Genomic DNA, 6,541 nt, shown 5'->3' with positions numbered 1-6,541 from the left:
ACACTTCACGAGGCCATTCCAGATTTGACACATCATAACGAGAATGCAAATCAAAATCCAGCCCAATACTGTATTCAAACCTTCCAATGTTTCCACGTGAATGCGCTCAAATTGCAATCAACTTTCTCTCATTTTCCAGTAAGAAATGGGGCGAGGTGAGCTCGCAGTCATTGTTTGCGGTCGGGATTAATCAGCATTGATAAAATGTGTGGGGATTAATGGGATACCTAGCCGTTGCCATGGAGACGCAGTCGACGCGGACACCTGTGAATTAATAACCGCCTGCCTGCGAGCAACAACAGCCGAAGCTTTAATTAGAGTATGGGGCGGGGGACATGACAAACGGTGAAACGGATTTTGGCATCCCTTTTAACGCACTGCTTCCATAAAATCAAAGAGAATTATCTCACAATTGAACAGGTGTCCACAAAGTGCCAAGGCTATATCCTCTCAATCTTTTCATGTTATTCAAGACGCGCACAATATACCAACACCTCTGTTAATTCCAGGTGTCTGTCTGCGGTCTGCTTATTAAGAGCGAATTAAAGACCAAGATATCTCTGATTTCAGTTTCTTCTTTCGCTCCTTGTGTGAAGTTGATGGCTGTGTTCCAAAACCTAGTGAGGATTATCAGATATGTTGCCTTCGAAGATATTTTTAAAGGGATAATAAGCCCCCAAATGAAAGTTCTGTCATCATTTACTCACCCTCAAGTTGTTCCAAACCTGTAGGCTATGAGTTTATTTATTCCATGGAACACACACACAAAAAAAAGATATTTGGAAGAACTTTTGGTTCAAAACAGAATGACTCACTTGCTGATGAGAAAATGATGACATACTTTTTGGGGTGAACTATCCCTTTAAGGCATTGTCACATACTTTGTGAAGAAGTCCATCCCAGAATGCATTGTGGCAAACAAAATATGATTCCAACACTGTAAAAAATGATATGATCAATATGTTTTTACGTTGCTTTAACTATAAGCTAAGCAATTTTCAACTTTTTTTTTTGTTATACAAGATTAAACTTTTCAAGATTCAAGATTCAAAAGTCAGTTTAATGTAATTTAAGTTGAAATGACTTAAACATCCAAGTTGCTTGCAGCCCTACTTTAAGCAAATTTTTTTTTACAATGAATATGGTGAAAAAGTTTGACTTAAATCCTTGGAAAAAATAGTCAATCTAATTTAAAATGGACTATTTACCAATATTTGAGTGTGTGTGATGTATATTTTTATGCTCAGAACATCACGTTATTATCATTAGCTTAGCAAAATGCTACATTAGGAATATTCTAATAGGCTAATTAATTCGATGTGGAGAAAGTGTAGATTAGCAACATGCTAACACCAAAATTTATTGAAATGTGTAGCACATTCAATCTCCGTCATGTGAGCAGTGATATTTTATTGCTGTAGCGTTCGGTGTTCATTACACCTAGGGTGTTGCCTAAAGCCGCCGTCACACTAAACTTTGAGCATGCTAAATTTCTTTACATAGCAAATAATAATGAATCCAAAATTTAAAAACATAGATGTCATGCCCTGACATCTTGATCTTCTATTGGTAACACAGTTTGTATGTAGCCTAATACAAATTTGCAGGTCAGAGTTCACCAGTTTTGAACTTTGGAAAGCTAAATGCTAAACATTCGTTTGGTTACATACAGTGAGGAAAATAAGTATTTAAACACCCTGCTATTTTGCAAGTTCTCCCACTTAGAAATCATGGAGGGGTCTGAAATTGTCATCGTAGGTGCATGTCCACTGTGAGAGACATAATCTAAAAAAAAAAATCCAGAAATCACAATGTATGATTTTTTTAACTATTTATTTGTATGATACAGCTGCAAATAAGTATTTGAGCCTTTGTTTGCAATCACAGAGGTCAAACGTTTCCTGTAGTTTTTCACCAGGTTTGCACACACTGCAGGAGGGATTTTTGCCCACTCCTCCACACAGATCTTCTCTAGATCAGTCAGGTTTCTGGGCTGTCGCTGAGAAACACGGAGTTTGAGCTCCCTCCAAAGATTCTCTATTGGGTTTAGGTCTGGAGACTGGCTAGGCCACGCCAGAACCTTGATATGCTTCTTACAGAGCCACTCCTTGGTTATCCTGGCTGTGTGCTTCGGGTCATTGTCATGTTGGAAGACCCAGCCTCGACCCATCTTCAATGCTCTAACTGAGGGAAGGAGGTTGTTCCCCAAAATCTCGCAATACATGGCCCCGGTCATCCTCTCCTTAATACAGTGCAGTCGCCCTGTCCCATGTGCAGAAAAACACCCCCAAAGCATGATGCTACCACCCCCATGCTTCACAGTAGGGATGGTGTTCTTGGGATGGTACTCATCATTCTTCTTCCTCCAAACACGTTTAGTGGAATTATGACCAAAAAGTTCTATTTTGGTCTCATCTGACCACATGACTTTCTCCCATGACTCCTCTGGATCATTCAAATGGTCATTGGCAAACTTAAGACGGGCCTTGACATGTGCTGGTTTAAGCAGGGGAACCTTCCGTGCCATGCATGATTTCAAACCATGACGTCTTAGTGTATTACCAACAGTAACCTTGGAAACGGTGGTCCCAGCTCTTTTCAGGTCATTGACCAGCTCCTCCCGTGTAGTTCTGGGCTGATTTCTCACCTTTCTTAGGATCATTGAGACCCCACGAGGTGAGATCTTGCATGGAGCCCCAGTCCGAGGGAGATTGACAGTCATGTTTAGCTTCTTCCATTTTCTAATGATTGCTCCAACAGTGGACCTTTTTTCACCAAGCTGCTTGGCAATTTCCCCGTAGCCCTTTCCAGCCTTGTGGAGGTGTACAATTTTGTCTCTAGTGTCTTTGGACAGCTCTTTGGTCTTGGCCATGTTAGTAGTTGGATTCTTACTGATTGTATGGGGTGGACAGGTGTCTTTATGCAGCTAACGACCTCAAACAGGTGCATCTAATTTAGGATAATAAATGGAGTGGAGGTGGACATTTTAAAGGCAGACTAACAGGTCTTTGAGGGTCAGAATTCTAGCTGATAGACAGGTGTTCAAATACTTATTTGCAGCTGTATCATATAAATAAATAGTTAAAAAATCATATATTGTGATTTCTGGATTTTTTTTTTTAGATTATGTCTCTCACAGTGGACATGCACCTACGATGACAATTTTAGAACCCTCCATGATTTCCAAGTGGGAGAACTTCATGCAAAATAGCAGGGTGTTCAAATACTTATTTTCCTCACTGTATATCATTGTTGGGGGGGATTTTCGCAGGTGAAATCTAGTAATTTATGTAGGAACCCATGTGATCGGAAATCAAGAAATTGCACGTGAAAGATGCATTCCCCATGCAAATTTCGCCCCAGGTTCAAGCTTGGTCTGACAGAAAGCTGATTGTTTTGACCGTGACTTCTGTGTGAGCTGAGCTTCATAAATTCAATATTGACAATATTGACAATAGACAATGGACCTTTTTTTCCTGAGAAATTTCACCAAAAATTTGTTAACGAGACTGCACCTTTAAGAAGCATGAAATTATGTGCAAATCCCATGATTATATGCTCTAAATTGTCGCAGTACTGCGGATCCGTGAATCAGTCCACAATGCATCTGGGGTTCAGAGGTTTTGTTGAAAAAACTCCAGTGAATGGCATTTATTCGTGGCTAGGCTATTGTGACAGGCTGCTTTGACGTCATGTGCGATATACATGGTAACTTCCACTGCATCCGCCAGGAAGAGTGCCAGGTGTTTCTCCGACCTCTTATCAAGAGTGAGCTGTTCTTTACGGAGGACAGCTGAGATAGATCTATCTATCTATCTATCTATCTATCTATCTATCTATCTATCTATCTATCTATCTATCTATCTGTCTGTACAAATACATTAATTATTAAATATATAATTAAAGTGTGAATAAACCATAAAATCATTAAATCACTACAAATTATTACAAAACATATTAATAAATCTCCATTCTATTTCATTTTAGTATTACTTGCCGTTCATTTTATGGAGGGCCAAATTACTCAAACTGAAATCATTTATATTAAATATAAATATTTAAATTGATAAATAAATAACTTTACATTTTATATTTTACATTTTTAATTTTAAATTACATTAGAATACAAAAATCATTAAATTAATTATTAAATATATATGCTGTTGTTTGGCCTAATTTAAACTTATAGTTCTCATAAATGAATGAAATATAACAAAGCAATGAAAAAATAAATGTTTACCAAAATTACTAATTACTAATTTTTTTACTATAATTAATTGAATATCAGTTCAATAGACAGTTCAACAGGCCATACTGTGCCCTTTTACAAAGTCTTGATTTAGTTTTTGGGGTTTACTTGAATAGGTTTTTACTGAAAAACATTTTTGAGCATTTTTTGAATGCTCAAAAATATTTTTCATTGTTGCAGCACCTCTTTTCCCAGTCTGTCAGTAACACTCTGTTTAGTTCCTGTCTTTATGAAGCCCCTCCTTATGAAAGGCGAAATGTGCTCTGATTGGTCGGCAGCACCAGTGTGTTGTGATTGGTCAATATCTTTAAATGTGTTTCGGGAAAGCCACACCCCTTACATTAACCACGCCCCTTTTTTACGAAGGCGTTGGGCTGGAATTATTTAAATTAGGGATATTGTGACGTGTTTGTTCCCGGTAGAAAACTCAAAAGTGGACTTTGTGCTTTGTAACTTTGCAGACCCCTTCATGCTTAAACAGCAACATTATACACTAAAGGAAGTTAAAAAAAGTCAGGTCATTATAGCATAATAGGTCCTCTTTAATAATTTTGACTGCTGGAGAGTCATTTCAAGTTAGGTTCATTTTATGTCAGATAAACAAAAACATGGGAAACATTTGCGTTTCTAATACTTTCCACACTGTGGAAAGCATCTTCATATTCATTGCACAGCGTTGCAAAGCTCACCAGAAGGAGGCAACAGAACGAATCAGCATGACACTGAGATTATTACTGCTATGATCATCAGCAGGATGAAGTCCTGACGTTTCCTCTTTTATGGAAAACACCATAGCACACAGCTGTGCACAGTGAGCACCAAGGGTGAAACACAGCCTCCTCTGGAGAGCATAACTATTCCAGTCGTGTTCCAAGAAAATTGGTTTTATTGGAGTCTCTGCAGCTGTTACATTCAATAGCATGAAAACAATATCATACGCTGTATAGCGTCAGCGATGACCTAACCTCCCACATCATATCCATACCCATTCTATAATAACCTGAATCTAAAGATAGAAAGAAAACAAGCTGCTCTCAACAAGTTCATATGAGCTATTGGCAAAAACAACTAATCATGATGCGCAAATGGGGCTGAGGATTTGATGTCATCTGCTAAAACTAGTAGTCATTTAGCAAAGAGAGAGGGGAGGAAAAAACAAATTTAATTAACCCAAAATTGCTGCTGTATCTGAATAAAAATAGTCCATTTAAATGAAAAGTGGTTTGTGAGGGGAAATGTTCATTATTTGCTGAAAAGAAGGGAGATGTTTGCTTCCCCGTGTCATTATTCTGCTGTTGTAGAGGCTAATTTCTGCTCTGCCTGTCTGTGTTATGAGAATGAGTGTGTATGTGTGTGTGTGGTTCTGAAGAGTGTGATCGTTCTCATGCCGAGAGAGTGATTAACACAACAAAGACGGTGTTAGCGGGAGATGCTCTCGGTGAGCAGTCATAACAGTTCCTCAGACCCATGGTGACTTTACATGGACTTTCATGGATATGAATAACTTGCATTCGCCTGATCCGAATATGGCAATCTTGGAAAGGTCAACATATAGTTTGTCCAGTTTATATAGGTCATACATGGCACAGTATGTTAAACTACATTTCTGTCCAAGAGGGTTGATTTTTATTGAAACTATCATTTACTTTTTATTTAAGCTATAAATGTTACTTTAAAACTGTATTTACTTTGTTTTACCCTTGTCCTTGCAATTGCAAATATAAAAAACATCTATCTATCCATCAAATATGATAAATAAAGAGTGAAATAAACATATGCCATTTCTTTATTTATTATTAACAATTATTCATATCAGTTTTACACAAATTATGGTTTGTAAAGTTAGTATATATTGAGCCTTGTTTTATTTCTCCTTTTGTCCCAAAGTCTGCTTGCCATGGTCCATAATATTTGAACGAAACAACAACAGCGTGAGCGTGCCGCTAGACGTTATGCAGTTTTCCACTTCTGTCGCCATGGTTACTATGGCAGTTATGGCAGTACAAGCGGAAACCAGGGATAATGCGGATATTACACTATTTAAAATTGTTAATTTCTCTGAATTTACACATTCTTGGAAACATTTAGGATAATGTAAGTACACAATTGAAAGAAATATATAGCCAAATATGTGCTGTGCAAGTGTTATTTGGATATTTTGATACAAAATTCTTACATATTGTACCTTTAAGATAAAAGAGTCAGACATTTTATTAAAAAAATCTCACTCTAATCAAAACATTTTCTATTTGGAATATTTTCTTTTGATTGATTATCTATTACAACAGTCCT

This window comes from Scardinius erythrophthalmus, assembly GCF_964197995.2.
Source record: "Scardinius erythrophthalmus genome assembly, chromosome: 14".
NCBI classification, from domain to species: Eukaryota; Metazoa; Chordata; class Actinopteri; order Cypriniformes; family Leuciscidae; genus Scardinius; species Scardinius erythrophthalmus.
The sequence above is the reverse complement of the archived record's forward strand: the minus strand, read 5'-3'. Positions refer to the sequence as shown.